General features: G+C 42.9%; 1 protein-coding gene and 1 pseudogene across 1 annotated transcript in view; both read left to right on the top strand.

Annotated features, from left to right (window-relative positions):
* The window catches only part of Dglucy (D-glutamate cyclase), a 125,232-nt gene that overhangs the window by 30,128 nt on the left and 74,513 nt on the right, over window positions 1–20,591 (top strand).
* LOC101591672 lies at window positions 11,524–12,609 on the top strand (annotated as a pseudogene).

Here is a 20,591-nt window from a genome sequence, read left to right on the forward strand (position 1 = left end):
GCAGGTGTTTATGCCACTGAGCTACCTCTCTAACCCCAGTTCTTGCATATTTTGACAAGGGCTAAGCAAACTTTCATGTAATGGACAAGATAGGAAATATTTTAGGTTTTATGGAATACATATATCTCTGTATTAGTCAATGTTTTCCAGAGCAACAGAACCAAACAGTAGATAAAGATGTAGATATATAGATATAGATATAGATATAGATATAGATATAGATATAGATATAGATATAGATATAGATATAGATATAGATACAGGTACAGATACAGATGCAGCTACAGATATAGATGTAGGTATATTTGTGGAGACAGAAGTTCCATGATCTACCGTCCACAAGCCAGAGACTTGAAAGATGGTGACACGCCTTCAGCATGAGTCCAAATGCCTAAGAACAAGGAGTATTGGTGACATAAACCCCAGGTCTAGTACCAAAGACCATAGTTGGATTCAATCAACTGATCAGAGAACAAATTTCTCCTTCCTATTTTTTTGGGGGTGTGTGTGGCTTTTTGTTTCACTTTGGTTTTGGTGCTAGAGAGTGAACCCAGGGCCTGCATGTGCTAACCCTGCCTCCATCTTTTTGTTCTATTCAGACCCTCAACCAATTAGGTGCTGCTCACCCACACTGAGGAGGGCCATAGATTTTCCTTAGTCTGCTCATTCAAATGCTGATCTCAGCCCCAAACTCCTTGCAGACTCACTCAGAAATGATGTTTAACCAACTATCTGGGCACCCTGTGACCCAGTCATGTTGACACACGAAAAAAGATATTAACCATCACATCTATGTCCTCCTTCCTTTTTTCTTCCTCTTTCTCCTCTCTTTTCTTCTTTACAACTCTTTAAAATGTAAATGTATTCTTAGTTCATAGACCATACCGAAGTATTTGCCCATCACTGACTTAGGCAATCTCCCAATACCTCCACCTCAATGCAGGTTGTTGTTTCCTACCATACAGTGACGCTTGTGTGATAAAGCAAATAACACATGCAAGGCAAGGGTCTGACATGCCAGCCCCCTGCATTAGGAATCCATCCCGTCCCCATCAGACTGGGTGCCTTTGGAAATGAGTACCAGCCTGGCACACTGAAGCAAGGCCCCCACCCGAGCGTTGTGATTATGGTAGCTTCAGTGACAATCACTCTCTCGCCACCCTCTTCTGGCTGGCCCATGTTGAGGCTCAGATGTGAATCCTGCTGGAATTTATGTGATTCATGAAACACTCAGTTTTGGTTGCTGGTCTATAGCTGTGTCAAAAATCTGTACCAATAGATAATGGATAGTACCACAACAGATCTTAGTGCTGGTTTTCATGGCCAGTTTACCTGTAGGGTTTTAAGATGTTTGAGTATCCTTTTTTTTTTTTTTTTTTTGCGGAACTGGGTATTGAACTCAGGCCCTTGTGCTTGCCAGGGAAGCGCTTATTCTACTGAGCTATCTACCCAGCCCCTTCTTCTTCTTCATAAGGTGTCGCTATGTAGCTTAGGCTCCCCCTGAACTCACTATGTATCCTACGCTGGCCTCAGACTTGCAGCAATCGTTATCCTTCTTTAAATACAGAGGTGGTTAGAAAAAAAGTGACAAAATGCAAAGATCTCTCTTTCTGTCCTTCAGATCTCCCTACCCCCACCAGAGCCCCAGAGAACTACAGTTCAGTTGCCTTAGGGAGGCAGCTTCAACCCACCTCCCTTTGGCTGAGAGACTCCTGAGCAAATATGTGCTGATGGCTTGATAACACTCAAAAATCTAGTTGAAGTTGTAGCTGTTCTGAGAAACAATTTCATATCTTAATTGAAAATGCTTCCTGAGTGCTTGGCAAATCTCTTTTCTCTTTTTTTAAAATAAGTCAGACCTATGCTCAGCATGTCAGATCTGGAAGTGTTCAGGGCTTGCTGAGCAGGAACAAAAAAAAAGATATTAGTTATAATCTAAGTACAATGAATCTGCAATGAAACAGAGCAATCTGGGCTACAATCATTTCTTGGCATGCTCTGGCTCTCAGCAGCAAGTTAATGCTTGGCAAGGAATGGGATGGAAACTTCTACCCATCTGGTAGTCAATGTTTTCTTGAACTTTGGTGTCTTACTTTGGGCCCTGGGAAGGGTTGGCCATCATCCATAGAGGAGGAAGGACACATACCTGAGAAGGCCAGTCAGTTGTTGCCAGGTATCAGTCAGGGTTCTTTGACTACCATGATTTTAATCTTTCCACACCCCAAGGAGGTGTTGGGAGTATATTTGTATTTGACAAATAAAAATCTAAGGCACAAGTATACAAAGTACAGTAATGCCTCAGTTCACAGACGCTTCTACTTGTGGACAATTTGGTTTGCAAATAAAGGACTCAGCAAAATTTCGCTTCCATTTGCAAACTCCATACTGCATGACAAACATGATCATGGCCATCTTCTGCACACAAACACAAGCACAGCCATCTTCCCTCAAATCATAAAACAACTTTAGTTTGTGAACAAGAGCACCACTGTAAGTGCCCAAGACCCCTTGCTTAAGAAGAGGTGCTCAGGTACTGACACAAGATCTGCAGCATTCCTTAGTGGTAATGCACTTGTCTAGCTTATGCAGGAAACTGGGGTTCATTTGTTTGTTTGTTTTTTTTGCAGAACCAGGGATTGAACTCAGGCCCTTGTGCTTGCCAGGGAAGCACTTATTCTACTGAGCCATCTCCCCACCCATGAACCTGTGGTTCAAATCCCAGCATCACATACAAAAAAAAAAAAAGAAAAACTACTGGCCCTTGGGTCTGAGAATAATAAAAGTACAATGGATTGCTTTTGAAAAAGAGATTCTGTACCTTAAGCAGTGATCCTACACTTTTCCAAGGGCTCTTCAGCCTTTGGGCATCTTCAGCCTGTAGGACTGTGTGTTTGTGGTTGCAAAAGGGACCATCTATTATTTGGTAATGAACACAAGTAACTAAGAAGATTAAGAAGGAAAAGTAGCTTGTGCGTTATCAAACTAGTAATCCAACTGGGGAAATGAAATAGTGTAATATTTAGAAAAACCCAACAAACTTATTAATAACCTATGGCCTGGTTTTTAGATCTGACTTCCTATCTGGCTAAAGGAATTGATTTGACATTTTGGGGGCCTTAGGGTCCTCGCTGGAGGAAAGGAAACGTTACTGGCCTCAGAGAATTTTATTATTAAGATTTGGTACTTGGTAGATACTTAACAAATGGAACATAGGGGTTCTGGAGGGGTGGAGGAATCGAATAAATGAAGGAATAGAAGTCCCTTCAAGAACTGACATTGGAATTGAGCTTTGACGTGGTGAAGGCCCTGACCCTGCAGAGAGGAAGCAACATTCCAGCTGCTTTATGAAATGACAAAAAAAGAAGCCAATTTGCATTGACTGAAGCATACTCGGAAGCTGTTGCCCTGCAGAACTAAGAAGTACAGGGAGAGGTAAGAGACGTGGTCCTCTGTGGTTATGCATCCCGCATCATGGCTATGGCTGTACTTCTTTCGGTTCAGTGATCCCCTGTGTGTCCATTGATGGTGCCACTTTTGCTTATCATGGTAAAAGGGCTGAGCCAGCCCCAGGCCTCACATCCAAAGTCCACACTCAGCTTTTGTCGTCCATTATCAGGAAAAGCCCCGAGAGTCATTCTGATTGGACCAACTAGGATCACATCAACCAATCCCTGTGTGTAGTGCACTGGAATCTGCCGGTTGGCTTACCTTCTGTCATGTTTCATCCCTCAAGCCTAGAGTAGAGCCCAGTTCTTTAGGAGCATAAGGGTTTCCCAAATGGAAACCAAGTTCTTGAGGAACTGGGGCTGGGCAAGGAGAGATGACTCCAGTAATCATAACAAGGAAGGTACTTTTATAAAATAAAAAGGCAGGAAGCAGCGAGTTGCATATGAGAGTGGACTACAAGCTGACTAGTGCAGAATGTTCTTTGTTTTCGGAGCAAGTTGTGAGACATAGAGCATGGGGCTTGGGGAGGGCACGGGAAGGGGTCATGCTAACCCCAGACTTGGGCTTGTTTCAGTGCGGTGTTTACCACCATTACTAGCACACTCAGGAAATAGGCCAGTTTCCTCCTATTATAGAGGCTAGTCCTTTCCTCCTTAAGTGCAGTCTTTACTCTGCCAATAGCCCTTGGAGCATAAGATTAATATCATCAAGGCACATAAATGTGGGTCTCACCCCACATTTATTCTTTAGAATATTTCTATTGATAAATTATTAATTACAATCACATGAGTTTTATTTTATTAAACAATGAGTAATTAACAGGAAAAATCACAAAAATACAATATTGAGTTTTTAATATTTATTGAATTTTATAAAAAAAAGTATCAAGATTTTCAGTATCAAGTGGTTTTTGATGTACCAAGTCTAAAGAACATCAGAAATAAATTCCATATGAACTACAATGAAAATACCGAGAGCACTCTACAAGAAAATAATCTTTCCTTCAATTATCACACCATAGGCAGTCTTCACACAGGACAACAACATGTTTCATACACAGCGCATCACTTACACTAGCAGCACATGTCCCTTCCCTCCTGGACATTGTGTAGGACAGACTTGACATTTCAGTGGTCTTGCTGTTTTATCAGGAGGTTCATATTATGTTATACAGTGTGTAGTCAATAGGAACATAAAATATCAATAAACCAAAGTATTAAATTCTTAATATGTATTGTGCATTTAGAATAGACAACATTTTCACATCAGTTGTGTGCTTCTTTTCAAAACCTATAAATTCCTATGTGAACAACAATGAAAGTACCAATAGAACGCTACCCCAAAAATAAGCTTTACTTCACCTGTCCTACCCAACACAGTTCTCACACATGATAACTGCATGTTTCATATACAAATATTATTTATACTGATAGTATGTATGTTTTGTTTTCCTGGTTTTTTTCTCATAGGGCACAGTAGGCATCTTTTTTGTTTTCCTGTTGTCATGGTAGTTCTTAGTGATGCTGCACCTGCTTATTCACCTGTCAACTCACCATGGTGCTTCATAATTTTTTGTGTCATTTCCTGCACACAAACATCTTGCTTTCCCTCACAATAAATGATCACTTATGACCTCTGGTCCCAGTCCTCTAAGAAAATTTCTGTATGCTATTTTACACTTTGTAATTTTCTTTGTAAACTATCAAACTATTTATTCCATGCATGTTTAGGATTGAGTAAAACACAACCATTGCTTTGCGCCAATGCTTTGTGTTTCAAATGACATCAGAGTTGTTACATAATTCATCAATAACGTCTACTCAACATTCAGTTTTGTCGTTGAAACTTTCTACCTCAGGCTTCTGTTCTGTGGAGATTTCCTTATCAATACTTCCTTCAGGGTGAAATGTTGATATCAATAGTACCAGTTTCAGTTTTCTTTTCTTTGCCATATATAAGGCCACTGTTATGTCTCTCTGAAATTCAAAGATTATATTGTATGATTCTTTGTTTCGAATTGCAACATTTCATTTAGAATTTCTGCTTTGTTCCCATATATAGTTCCTGTGCTGGTTGACTTGGTTTCTGTTCACAAAAGTAACATCAGTTGGATACCAATAAACCAATTGTTGAATGTCAGATTCCAATTAATTTGGGAGATGGGAGTGACAAGTCTGTTTACAACATCGTTTGGTTTATTACTATACAAATAAAGACCTGATGGCTGAGTTCCAAGATAAATATCTAAGTTGAAAACATAATGTCTTCACATTTATGAGGGCATAAATTTTTATGCCATATGTTCACCCACTGCTTTTTCACAAATCTTTTACATTCCTGCAATTACCATGAGAAATCTGTGCTGTGTACAGACCTATGAATGCTTTCATTTCAGCTAGAGAGGTGTCATAGTAAATGGATTTTTTAATATGGTTACTGGTGCATACAGAATATCTCACTTGCAGGCTGGAGAGATGGCTCAGTGGAATAAGCGCTTCCCTGGCAAGCACAAGGGCCTGAGTTCCATCCCCGGTTCCGCCAAAAACAAAACAAAACAAAACAAAAACCCAAAAAAACAAAAACAAATAAACAGGGGCTGGTGAGATGGCTCAGTGGTCTAAAGCACCCAGCACCACATGCCAGCCAGCCCCGCCCCCTGGTGGGCTGAGCTGCCCCCCACACACATAAATAAAATTTTTAAAAAAGATGTTCTTTATAAAAAAAAATAAGCAAATAAACAGAATATTTCACTTGCATTTTAGCCTTTGTGCATTTCACAGCATCTTGTAGCATTTCATCTGTCATAATTTTCACCACTTACTGGCAGCACTGGCATTCTGTCTAATGTGTTCCATCTCTGCCAAGACTGTCACTATATTTTTGGTCCTAGTTCTAACACCGGATTGTTCCATTTGGTTGTACAGCCACTTCACAACATTTCAAGTAGTCAAATATGTACTCACATTGCTGTTTTCTTTGTCATCTGAATCATGGAGGTCTGCATTCCCTGTGTCTGTATCAGTCGGCCAATTCTTACTCCATGTCACTGTCATAGGAACTTTGGCTCACATGACCAATGTCAAAGCTATTATCATCATTATCATCATCCACCCACACCACTCCTCTGTGATGAAAGCATGGATTTTACCATAATGCATGAGTAATCTGATGACTCATGTTTGACCTCCTCCAAAATTTCAAATCTGGCTTTTCATGTGCCATCGTACTAAATTGGGCTACTTCTACCAGAAAAATCAAAAGAAAGTTTTTTAAAAAACAAATCCTGGAGCGGTGTGGGTCTGTGGAACCCTTTGTGATGCTTGGGTAAACATATGCAAAATCAGTTAGATGGAGCATAAAGGTGGGTCTAAATCCCATCTTGACATTTTTGCTCATGTGGATACTCCTTGCTGTTCATCATACCAAGTGGGTAAGCACATAGATTGTTTCCTGCATCCCTTAGGTAAAGGTATGGAGATGCACCATTGGCTGTATAATGCTAAAGTACAAATTTACAGTAGAAAAGTAAAGAATGGGTCCGCTGGACCCAGGCTTATGTCTTGAGACTATTTAGTGTAGGGATTAGAAGAGAAGGGAGCCCACAGCCGCTGAGAGTCTACTACATGCTGACTCTGGGCTGCCACACAACTTTCTCTACACTTTCTCTTCTAATGCTCCCAGGCTCCCCCTGAGTCGGAAGCCATTATCTCATCTCACAGATTAGGAAGGAAAGAAAGTTTAAGTGACTTTTCCAAAGTCACTTTGCTGATAAGTGAGCAAAGGGGAGTTTTGAGCCCTCAGAGCTATTGACTTAAAAGCCCCTAAGCATGTTAGGATTTTGCGCAGGAGCTGAAGATCCCTCTATCCTGTGGATCATATCAAGCACCAGGGCTGACTACCTTTGTGCAATGCCACCTGGTTCAAAGCATGAGCTTGTCTTCAGCTGTGTTGGCTGTGCCTGGGAACAGAGGTTACTATGGGAGTCTGGTGGCAGGGGGCTGCTCCACTGGGACTGAAGATAGGAAATCAGGTCTGGAAGGACAAGGGAGGCAGCCACTGAGTAACCCTGTGGTCCTAGCTGTCATACTGTCCTCCTTCTCCACCCCAGTGGCAGCAATTACTGATATTTGTGATATATGAGGTGCCATTTGGGCACTTCCTGGAGCCACCACAGAGCCCCCCTGAGGCTGGTATGATTATTCTTCATGTTTTATAGATGAGAAAACCAAAGATGAATGTGCAGGCTGAAGTTACAGCAAATGGCTTGTCTCATGAGGCACGCACTGTCACCCTTCCAAGAGGGTGTCCAGTGACATCACATCAAGCTAGCAAGTGGCTGAGCCAGAACTCAAGGTCAAGTTCAGCATGACTCTAAGCACTTTGCTGTGAAGCACAGTTGTTAAGAAAAACCTTCAGGGGGGCCGGGGAGATGGCTCAGTAGAATAAGTGTTTCCCGGCAAGCACAAGGACCTGAGTTCAATCCCTGGTTCCATGAAAAAAAAAAAAAGGTAAAGAAAAATCTCCAGGGAAGTGATCTGACCTTGTAGATCTCTACCTAGAGAGAATTTCCAGGGTGTCCCCATGAAAATTTGTGACCCCCTTTTGTTGGAATAAACAGAACTTTTTCTGCCTTATCTGTGGACCATGATCTCACAGTCCCGCTCTGCGACGCACTACTTCTTCAACTTCCCCAAAACACCTGCCATGGATCTGAACCAGTCACTTCAGGGGTGATTTCCCCCAAGGAATGTCCACCTGGGGCAAGTTGAGTCAGAATTTTCTGGAACCCCAGACACATCGCTCTCACAGTGATGTTGGTACATAGTAAGCCTCTTATTTTTTTAAGGTCAAAGACAACAAATCACCATCCTCAGAACAGCCAAGGCCCATATGAGCAATCACAAAGTACAACTGCTGCAGGAAAAGGTGACTGTGGGGAAGTGGATGCCCCCCTCTTCATTAGCTTCTGTTTTTAGCTGTGTTTTTCAGAGCACGCAAGTGTCATGGTGATAGGAGCCATAGAAATAGAGGGAGTGCAGGTTCCCATGGAAATACACCAGGGCGAGCCCAGGGACTCTGCTCCCGGCCTGCCAGCTTCCCACAGGGTAGCAGGCCCCTGAGCAATGGCCACTGGAGGCCTCTTACTGCCTCCCTGGGGTGGTCCAAGGTCCCTGCGTGCATGCTCTTCCCACCAACACACCCTTGGACCCTCTCTCCGAGTCCTCCCAGGGAACATTTATTTTATTTTATTTATTTTTTTATTTTTTTTAGCCCAGTGCAACAAACATCTCACCCCACAGTGACCTTAAAACTAACCCTGCCAGGAGGCTTTCTGTCCATACAGTGGAAAGCATGTGGTCCTCATCCTGCCCGGCTATGGAACTGTCACTGAACTTTTATGCAATGGCAATAAAGAATTGACAAGGCAGGGAGTGTGCTGAACATTTGGTGCTCAGGAATACTCATAAAGTGAAATCTCAGAAGCTATAAGTCAGTGAGCCAAGTGCGGTGGGTACAACCCTGCCTGGTCTTGTGGCTCTCAGTATGTGAAACCTCACAAAGTAGAGAGTGAGGCCCAGACTTAGCTGTTCTTGGATGCAACGTTAGCAGAACTTTTGACAATACCTTTGGCTTGGCCCATAATCTCTACACAAATGCAAGGCTGTTGACAGGTATATAAATGACCTTGATCAGAGCTTAGTTCACTTTTATATAGTTTTATCATGTCTTCTGGGTTTTTTAAATTAATTTTATTGAGAAACAAATAGCAATGAGACAGTTTCAAAACAGGTGAGTAGGACAGTTACAATAATTAATACATTGCATATTGTTGTCTTCATGAAGACTGTATGTCTTCATAGTAGTTATTCATATACAAGATGCACACATGATATCATGTCTAAACACTATTAGTACAAATCTTTCTTCTCACTGAACAAAGAGAAAGAAAGTAGCAGTATATCTATCCTAACTAATATGTATATACAGATATATATTTTTTTCACTATAAAATGGTCCTTCATTTATATCCCCCTTTTTTGTTTAGTTTTGTCAGAGATGGGTATTCCATTGCCATTCAAATATTGTAGGTGTGTGAATTCAGCAAAATAATCCAATATAGTACAGTAGACCATAATAGTAGTGGGTTATCTGCAGGACTGGGAATGTCAGAAGTTGTTGACTTGAGACTTTTATAGTTCAGCATATTAATATGACTTTACTTTTTATACCTCATGTTTATACTTTTCTGCTGGATGATATCATATGTCTTCTGAAACGTAACCCATATGTACATACAGCTCAGGGTATAAAGCGCCTGCTTAGGCAAGCACAAGGACCGTGGTTAGATCCCCAGAACCATATGCTGTACCAGCCCTGCCCCCCCAGGGTGGGCTGAGCTGGCCAGAGTCTGGGCATAGTGGCACATGCCTGTGATCCCTGCTCTGGGGAGGCTGAAAGCAGGAGGATCACCATGAGTCTGAGCTGTGTAGTGAGACCCTGTAACAACCAAATACATTTTTAAAAGTTAAATTTAAAATAATTACAGTACAAAGTGGTTAGGATAGATATATAGTTACATTCTCTTAGTGAATAGAATGATTTGTTCTAATGGTGTTTGTAAATAGGATATCATGTCTGCATCTTGTACAGCAATTAACCATTAGGAAGAATATATGCAATGTGTTAATTATTGAAACTGTCCTACCAATTTGATTTGAAACTGTCTCATTGCTATTTGTTTATCAATAAACTTATTTTAAAAAAGAACAAAAGACTGAACCATTCAAAAAAAAATTACAGTGCATAGTTGAAGTTTTAAAACTATTACAATGAAAGGCACATTGCCATTGGTACCTCTCAAAATACCACACTCTTGCCTGGAATATATGTATCTTATCATTCTCACCACTTTTGGAAGAAGTTCTGGAAGTCCTCTTTCATGAGTGTCTTTATAAGTTTTGATCAAAAATAGGGTAAAGGCGGCTGTTGTGTGCCATCCAACAGAAAGGAGCATCCTCATCCTCGTAGAGCATCCTCATCCTCCCTACACTCTGGATCTCATACTGTGTGTCTTCTAGCTCCTCCCCAAAGTCAAAGTGATGATGAAATTAAAGGTATTGGATCCATCAGAGCATCAAGGCAGCCCGACGGTGCAGCTAAAGAAATGACAGGGGTCTTCTACAGTTGCCCGAAGAAGTGCCAAGAAAAGCAGTGTAGGTGTGTTGGAAGACTGGAGGAAAAATTTAGAGGGAAATTAGTGGTCTATGGTTTTTTTGTTTGTTTGTTTGTTGGTTGTTTGTTTTGTTGTGTGTGTGTGTGTGTGTGTGTGTGTGTGCAAGGTCTCACTACACAGCCCAGACGCGTAGTGATCCTCCTGATTTCTGCCTCCCTAGTGGCGTGCCATCACGTCCAGACTTGGTCCTATGTTTTTTATTGTACTAAATTTTTTTTAAATTTAAACATTCATTGTAGTTTTCTGTCATACTTGTATCTACTTCTATACATTTAAGCTGTCAGGTGATGATGGTTCTTCAGTACTGGACATGTATTTCCCAACTCATGTATGACTCTGAAAACAGTTAGTTTAAGCACTAACCAATTGAAATTAATTTTATTCTCAGTTAAAGTGATACACGGACATCCCTGGAAAAGAACTTTTTAAAACTGAGGTGCAGAGCTGAATGTGGTGGCCCATGCCTGTGATTCCGGCACTTGGGAGACCGAGGAAAACTGGAAGCCATCCAGGCTATGTAGTGAATTCATGGCCAGCTCAAACTGCATAGTAAGACCCGATCCCAAAACAAAAAATACCTCTGAAGCATTATAATCAATAACACCACCAACTCATGAAAAATTGCTCAGGTACGGACTAATGCGCCTGCTTGGCAGAGCTCAGTGGCCAGGGTTCAATCCCCAGGCATGTCTTGCCAGCCCCACCCCAGGGCGTGCTGAGATGGCAATTGAGACTGGGCATGGTGGAATGTGCCTGTAAGCCCAGCACTTGGGAGGCTGTAAACAGGAGAATCATTACAAATCCAAGCTACAGGCCACCAGGCTGGGCCAGAGCAGCCCAAGATGGCAGACTTTGAGGATCAGGTGTCGGATGAGGAGAAGGTACACATAGCTGCTAAATTCATCACTCATGCACCCCCAGTGGAGTTTAAGGAAGTATTCAGTGATGTCTGGCTACTATTCAACAGTGACAATCTCCTCAGGGAAGGGGCAGCTCATGCATTTGCCCTGTATAACATGGGTCAGTTCACACCTGTGAAGATAGAAGGCTGTGAAGATCAGCTCTTAATTACAGAGCATGGTGAGCTGGGTAATAGCAGACTTTTAGATCTGAGAAACAAAATTTCCTTTAAGTTTGATCACTTGCGGAAAGAAGCAAGTGACCCCCATCCGGAGGAAATAGATGGAAGTTTGAAGTCTTGGAGAGAATCCTGTGACAGTGCTTTAAGAGCCTATGTGAAAGATCATTATTCCAACGGCTTCTGTACTGTATGTGCTAAAATTATAGATGGGCAACAGACTATTATTGCATGTATCGAAAGCCACTAGTTCCAGCCCAACAAGTTTTGGAATGGTCGCTGGAGGTCAGAGTGGAAATTCACCATCACGCCACCTGCAGCCCAGGTAGTTGGAGCGCTCAAGATTCAGGTCCACTATAACGAAGATGGCAGTGTTCAATTGGTTAGTCATAAAGATGTGCAAGATTCAATAAGTGTGTCGAATGAAGCCCAAACTGCCAAGGAGTTTATTAAAATCATAGAGAGTGAAGAAAATGAGTATCAGACAGCGATTAGTGAAAACTATCAGACAATGTCAGACACCACACTCAAGGCCTTGCCCCGGCAGCTCCCTGTTACCTGCACCAAAATCGGCTGGAACAAGATACTGAGCTATAAGATTGGCAAAGAAATGCAGAATGCTAAAAGGCCGACTGTGGGATTCTTCAGTATATGGAAAGAAAATGATTCAACATGTGGTCATATGATAAATAAGTGATTTATAAAGAAAAGTGGTATTTTGCTAGGGCTTTCAAACTTAACAGATTTTCTAGTCTCATGGAAGACTGCTCAACCTATAGCATTGTCTTGACCTTGCATTCTCTGCCTTGTAATTTTCTGTCATGGCTATATCTACTTGTAAATTTGTTTTTTCTGTTTCATGTTGAGAGAGAGAGAGAGAGAGAGAGAGAGAGAGAGAGAGAGAGAGAGAGAGAGAGAAAGAGATCTATCTTAGAATCATTTTACCGTGTAGAAAATTTTCCTAGCCATGAAGTCCTTCTACTATTTAGGTAATTTGTTCAGTACTTTTTTACCCCTGTGCTTCTGAGCACTTGTGTTACTTTAGTGGCTTCTACTGATCCAACAGGTAAAGGGGCCGCACTGTAAACTGTAGCTAAATGGAAGATGCATTCATCCTTTTCCATTTGGCCGTTCTGATCATCATTTACAGCATCTCATAACTGTTAAAGCTTTGCACTAGGGTCTTTCAGGTTCATTTGGGTGGGAGCAAAAGAAATATTCTGAGAATTCCATGATAGCCAGCTTTTCTGGGGGAACTTGTTTCTAAATCCGAAGACTTGAACCATTTCCTGCACAAGAACATGTTTGCTTTTTTGGAGGGAGGGGGTTCTCTCATTGTCTCCTTCCCTATTGCAGGTATTGACACCTGCATTTTTAGAAGAATTTTACCCATTTACATTTTTGTTTGTGTGTTTGTGTTTAAGAACTGCTAACATACTGTGGATGTAGTAAAACTTGAAAAATGCAGTGTTGAAGGAATCATGAGTATCTTGTCCTTTAGTGCTTTGTGGCAAGATTGTACTATAAGCAAGTGAATCAAACAGCTCTATAAATCATGAAAACTAAAACCAAAGTGAAAAGAGTAACTTCCAGGCAATATCTTTCTATTGTAATGTGTTGTTTAAGGGCATACTAGTGCTTTCTAAGTAGGATGTAAATCTTGTTCCAAATTACTCTTTTGTAGTCCTGCCTGCCAAGAACTCAAAAGTAACTGGGATATAGCATCCCTTCCCAGGTATATTGGCAGGTGAACGTGTGATGCCAGAAACAGACAGGTGACAGAGATACGATAGGACAGCTGACAATGGTGGATTCATTTACATTGTTTACACTTCTATGACCAGGCCTTAAAGGGAAGTCAGTTTTTTTAAAAAACCAAGTAGTGTCTTCCTACCTATTTCCAGATACATGTTTTTTTTTAAAAGGTGTTTATGCTTCAGCTTTGGTTTTTGCTCAGTAATGCAGTCATGCAAGAGTTTGTTTCTAAGTGAAAGCTGTGTTAGCCTTGTTTTTTTTCAAATAAAATATATTTGCATTATTTGTCATTCATACTATCCATCCCTCATAGCGCACAATCCTGTGCTTCAGGTAGTCCGACACAAATAGAACTCCCTCGTTTAAAAAAAAAAAAAAAAAAAAAAACGATCTACATAGTGAGACCCTGAACACCCTGTAGACTATGCCTTAAATACAGAGAAAAAAAATTTGCTTAGGTAGTTACAGATTATGAATATCATAGAATAGAAAGGTGCTGATGCAATATCTGTTCTAGCAGATGCGGCACTGGACATGAACAGAAGCCCACAGACAGAGTAAGTGCTTTGCTGGGTAGTTCAGTGTCATCTGCGGGTGTAGGCATGATCTCCAGGCCGTTTCCCATTGACTGAGATGCGTGGAGCCTCTGACCTTTCCAACCAGGCAGCGGTTCTCATGATGACGTTGAGGCAGCTTTGCAAGTCCGCCTCACTGAACCAGGCAGTGTGAGGGAAGCTAGATATCATTAAAGCAACGGCCTCGTTTATGCCAGGATTCATCCATGAAACCTTATGACGCAGCACGTACTGTTGCTAACATCTACACTCAAATGCCATGTGGGTTCCTGGGTCATATTTCATGGTTATAGGAATTTGGCAAAATGGAGCCATTGAGAAACTTTACATTAAGTCAGCAGCCATGCGTGCTCCATTTTTATATCCCAGCCGACTATACAACAGAGGCCTGGCCTTCCTGGCCCACAACAGTCATACCGTGGAGTTTGGCCAGTTGGTCAGGTTCCTTTAGTTGGCTGAATAAGTAAAAGCAGATTCACTTTGAGATACGAGGCTCTCAAATATTCTGTAGCTCTCTAAGAATGGATGTTCCCAGTCATGTTGGGCAGAGCGACTGCCAGATTTTCAGAGATGTAAAGGTAATGTTTAGTCACATGGGGCGCGCGCGGGCACACACACACACACACACACACACACACACACACAGCTTCCTTTCCTGTGTTGTGCTTTCCATGAGCTGAAACAGGGAGTCTGGAGCTGAAGAACAGTTGATGTTTAAGACATGATCTGTGTCTGACATGAGTTACCACATGAGTGATTCGAAACTAAGCATTTAAGTCACAATTTGCATTTAATTTCCAAATTTCTATTAGGATAAGTAGGTATATATAACATTAAACTTACCACTTTAGCCATTTTTATGTGGACAGATCTGTGGCACATCTACTTTATTGTGCAAGTGTCACCACCATCTATTTCTGAAGGATCCCCCTCTTCCCAGGCTGAAACTCTGGATCTGCTACATCTTGCATCCTCTTCTCCCCCCGCGCTTGCTGATCACCTGTCTAACTTCTGTCTGGATGGAATCTGACTCGCCTGGGTATTCCACAGAAGTAGGGTCATGCAATAGTTGTCTTTCTGTGCTCAGTTTCAGTTAACAAAATGCTCTCAAGGTCCATCTACCTGGCAGCATGTGTCAGGATTTCTTTCCTTTTAGTGTTGAGCAATATTCCACTTACTTGTATTCCACATTTTGCTTACCTACAATTTAATTTTTCTAAAGTTTATCTCTCCTCATTTTTTAAACTTTTGAAGCAAGCACAAAGTGACAAAACTTACAAGAACAGCATTGCACACCACCTTTTTTTAATCACATTATTCCTCAACTTTTCATTATTTCTGTATGGACTTTTGGATTCTTCTATTAGTAAGTTACAATCTGTTTCTGTCATTATTAATTTTAAACCTCCAATACAAAGCATAAAAAATAAACACAGTAAGTCCCCAACTGTACTACACTACTGTACACTACCCTTCCCTACTGTACAGAAAGCACACAGCAGCACAAGTGTGGCAATGGCCAGCACAATTTGTTCACATCTATAAATGTTCAGAATATGAAGTCCTTCAATATCTGTGAAAGCTCACAGCTCGAATGTTTCTAAGTCAGGGGCTTACTGTATACAATTCCTCATTTAGTGACCAATTCTCTCAGGAACCTAGTGTGCAGAACTGACTAGGGATAACTGATTAAAAACCATTGGTTTATTCTGATAAACCCAGAGCTATTCCAAAACCACAGGGTTTATTCTAATTTTCATCCTTTCCATATTTGCAATTCCTTCCTCCAAGAGTGAGATACCCAGGGTCCTTGCATCTCCTTGCGTAACTGTGATTTTTTTTTTTTTTTTTTTAGGACAGGGTCTATAGGGTCTACAGGGTCTCACTATGTAGATCTGGACTCATAGTGATCTGCCTGTGTTCAGCCTCCCAAGAGCTGGGATTACAGATTCGCACCACCCCGCCCAGTCTAACTGTGCTTGATTGATTGTGAATATAACCAGACTCCACCACTGGCTCTTCAGCTGCCCTTCACCCTGCTTGGCCTCTCTCCACCCCAGGCCAGGCCAGCCAACATTGCCCATGTGCCCTGACAGCCCTCCCTCCTCCCTCTCACTAGACTGGGATGTCATGGCCAAGCCATCCTCCTTGGGTTGTCCTCACCCCACTTGGGCTCTGACACCCTTCTTTGGTCCACCGCAGTTTCTTGTTCCCTGTCCTCCACCATGAATCCTCCCTCCCTCTGCTCTAATGACTCTGGGACTGAATTGTTTACAAGAGAGAAGGAGAAGGAGCCACCATCTGCCTTGATTAAAGATTGTTGTTTGTTAACAGTCTTTTGCGTCCCGGGAGCATTGTATCTGACCTATTAAATAAACAAACACTAATTGTGACTGCCAGCTTTTCCCCCATCTTTTGTCTCTGTTATTGTCATGACATTTTTTAATGAAATGTTTGTATGGTTAGGGTGCCTTCTTCTTCACTGCAACATTTATTTTGCAAATTTGCAATTGTATTTAGGCTACCAGCATCAGCTCTCTTGGCAAACACTGAGCAACTCCCACCACAAAAATTAATGAGTAGAGACAAGGTCTGTCCACCTACTCATCCTGTTCTGCCATTATCAAGTTGTAGGGCTGTGGGGAAGTGATCCGGGGAACATCTACGGAAACCACAAGTGGAGTTTTGTAGCACAGTGAATTGTACACTCCTATGAACAATGTGTTCTTCTTGGCTACACTGTAAGCTTCAAGGAAGTGGGTTGTGTCTCCTATTTTTTATGAGGTCCAAAACGCAATTCTATGAAAATATAAGGCATCCCCTGTGCATTTTGGTTGGCTGAGGCAGGATGGCTCCATCACTGTGGTGTGGGGGAAAGAACACAGGTTGTAAAGCCTGTGGAGGCTTGGTGCGCTTTCTCTTTCTCTTGACCTCTGTGAACACAAATTCCTGCATGAAATGCTGGTTGCCCTTGGCCCCTGGCTCCTGGGCCCTTGTCCTCTCTCCCACCTCCTTGGCTGCCTCACCCCAGGTATGGGCTCCTGGCTCTGCCTCTCGCCTCAACAAGGGACATGAAGTGGGTGCATTCTAGGCCCTCAGCTGCTTCCCCAAGTGTACCCAGCACTGACTGGCCTTGCAGGAGGCATGAAGGACTCGGGCAGCCTGGTCCCTGCCAGCTTTTTTTCTGGGAGGGAGCCTTTCTTGATGCATATCTCCCATGAGCCTTGAGGAGCTGCCCTCCATCCTCCTGACCTGGGCCCTGCCCCTGCCTTCCACTGTATCACACACTCTTGTAGCACTGAAAGCTGGATGCCTCCGGAGCTGAGGAGGTCTTTTCTTTTTGCATACCAGATGCCGCAGTCGCCCCTTTAGACTCAGCTCCTTCTGCTCTTCTACCCTACTTCACAAGACCCTGGAGCACTAAGTGTATGGTGTTATAATCAAATATCTATCTTTTTGTTTTCCCCAAGAGACAGACACAGTGTTGATTATGTGTTTAATGTCTGTCTCCTGGGCTGGTACACCCTTGTAAGCGTGGGCTGTGGTTGCCTTATTCACCACTGTGTCTGCCACATGCTGTGCACAGTGATAATCACAAGTAAAGCTTCAACAGAACTAACTGCAGCCTGGCCAAAAAATATCCTAAGAACCTCGAGTATGTTGGAACCTCGAGTGTGTTGACTTATCTGCTCTGACTGCAACTCAGTGAGGTATATACTATCACCAGTCCTGTTCTATAGGTAAGAAAGTAGACCTCCTTCTAAGCCCAGAGCCAGGTTTAGGGCTGGAAGTCTGGCCTGAATCTGTACCTGAGGAATGTAATGGTTGAGTGGGTGTGGGTGTGAATAAATGGGTGGATGGACAGATGGGTGGAAAGAAAGATAAATGGGATGAATGGATGGATAGATGGATGGATGGATGGATGGATGGATGGATGGATGGATGGATGGATGGTCAGATGGTTGGATGGATGGACTATGCCTAGACACTAGTCAATTTTATGGTCATTCTGTAAGAGTAGAAGTTTAATTGGTTCATGAGAAGAAATTCAGGATCAGGCCCCAAATATCATCCAAGCCCTCATTCTGCTCCACTTCAGAGCACACACTAAGGCTACCTCCTGATTAACTTCCTCAGTGCCCTAGTACCCCCAAACCCCAACAATTAGCACCAAGTCCACATGAGTCAGGGACAATCTGTGTCCTCCCTCAGAGATCAGTGGGATTTGCTCAGCCATCAGAAGGGAAAAGAAGAATCTTTTGGCTTGTGGAGACAGCATGGGAGATGACCCGGATGCCTAGGGCCTGTGGGATTTTTAGAGAAGGGTGAACAGGTCTCTCCTGCAGAACACAGTGAGCCTGGTTGCCTGGAGCTGGCACAAAGGGGATCTGCCCTGTGGACAGCGACCTACCAGAGGTCAGGAACCTGCTCTGCTTGGTTCCCTCTGCTGGCCCAGGAGTCTACTCAGTGCCACAGTGTACAGTGTTAAGTAAGGAATGGGAAGGAATAAATGGCATCGGTCTTCCTCTTTGCTGCTCCGCAGGCCGGCCCTGGGAGTTGGTGGTCCAGGAGCCAGCCCGGCCCACCGAAGTTGATCCAGGCCCATCCTTGCCCCCGCTCTCAGCCAAGCTCATGTGGTGTGGCCTGCTCAGGTCTCCTCTCTGGAGCTGGAAGTGGCCCAGCTCACAGGCTGCTATGAGGTTTAGTGGCCACCTGTGTCATGGGCCTCTAGCACTAAGTCCCCAGCACTCAACAAGTCACTGCTTTGCTAACTGCACCAACATCCATGTCCCAGGTACATCTATGTTTTCTTGCCTCTGAAAGCTCAGGGTGCTCAGACCACCAACAATGTCCCAAAAGAATTTGAAAACCCATGAGTGACCCGAATCCTCAGAGTGATAGGGATAGGGATTGATTATATTTCACTGTAATATTTCATTTTCTTTGAATATGTCCTGATTCTACCTTCCTTTATATTTTTAATTAAATTCCATTTTTTATTACATAAGACATGCGGTGCTCTTCAAAAGGCTCAGAAAAGACAAACATAGAAACCTGTCTTCCCTCAGGACCACCCCATGGCACAGTGTGAAGCATAGTGTGTCACTGCCACTCCTGCCCTGGCCCTGGCCCAGCGTCCCCTCTACAAGCACTGCTGGCACCAAGCTTTACCTCATCCTTCCAGAAATGACCCAGGTGGACCTGAACAGATCCTGGGTATATTCACGCATACAGAATTCTCCATCTTGCCCTGCCCCCGTTAGGTCCCCGGCAGATTGTTTCAGATGAGCTGCGAAGAGCCGCCTCATTTTAAAATAGTTACATGGTGTGTGTATGGCATGGATACTCTGCTGTGGCTTGAATGTCTCCCCTAGAGGCCGGTGTGCTGCAGACGAAATCCGCAGCTTCATGTGATAATGGTATTTGGAGGCTGGGCCTTATAATAGTAATAAGGATTAGAAGAGATCATGAGCCTCCCACCCATGACATTCATGGCTTTATAAGAAAAAGGAGAGCCAAACTAGTGCCATGCGATACCTCTGCCGTGTTATACTGCAGCAAGAGCCTTTAGATGCTGGCACTATGCTCTCGGACTTCTCATCCTCTGGAATTTTGAATCAAATAAACTTCTATTCTTTATAAATTACCCTGTATTGTGTATTTTGTTATAGCAATAGAAAACAGACTAAGATATGTGTTATAGTTCATTTAGGTGTTCTTCTATACCACCAAGTCTCAGTGTGTTTAATCAAGCTTTATTAGGCTGTTTCTAAATTATTTCTATTATAGTGTTGGCCTATCTGTTACCATTTCAACCATTGCTTGAGAACATCTGTAGTATGCATTTCTAAATTGTATTGCTTGGATAAAGCAGAAAACTGACTCTACACTGGTAGAATTTCGGTCTTCTAGATGAACACCAAGGAGATGTTTTACACTGGGGTGCGGGTGTGTCAGGTCCTGCTGAGGGCTGTCTGTGGGACCTCTGTCCAGTACATGTGATGTTAGGAGATAATGTTTGTGGATCTTGTAGTTTGATCTTCTCTAAAGAGAAATATGACTTCTTGGAGTGCATCCCAGGCTGTCTGGATCTTGTTCCTCTACATCTAGAGGAGTAAAACACCTGAGCTACCTAGCACTGGACTCACCAGAGGTCATGGTACAAAATCTGAAAATGACAAAGTTCGGTCCCCAAGGAAACATATGAGCCCAGGAAACTCTGACCTCATATAATCACCTTGCAGGGAGTAAGCAGATGGCTCCTGCTATTCCTAAGATGTACTGAGGATGTGGTCCCTAATACCACAGGATGGATGGATGGATGGATGGATGGGTGGGTGGATGGATGGGTAGATGGGTGGGTGGGTGGATGGGTAGATGGATGGGTGGATGGATGGGTGGGTAGATGGGTGGGTGGATGGGTAGATGGATGGGTGGATGGATGGGTGGATGGTTGAGTGGGAGGATGCGTGGATGGATGGATGGATGGATGGATGGATGG

The sequence above is a fragment of the Octodon degus genome, unplaced genomic scaffold (genome assembly GCF_000260255.1).
Source record: "Octodon degus isolate 3935 unplaced genomic scaffold, OctDeg1.0 scaffold00070, whole genome shotgun sequence".
In the NCBI taxonomy this organism is placed as follows: Eukaryota; Metazoa; Chordata; class Mammalia; order Rodentia; family Octodontidae; genus Octodon; species Octodon degus.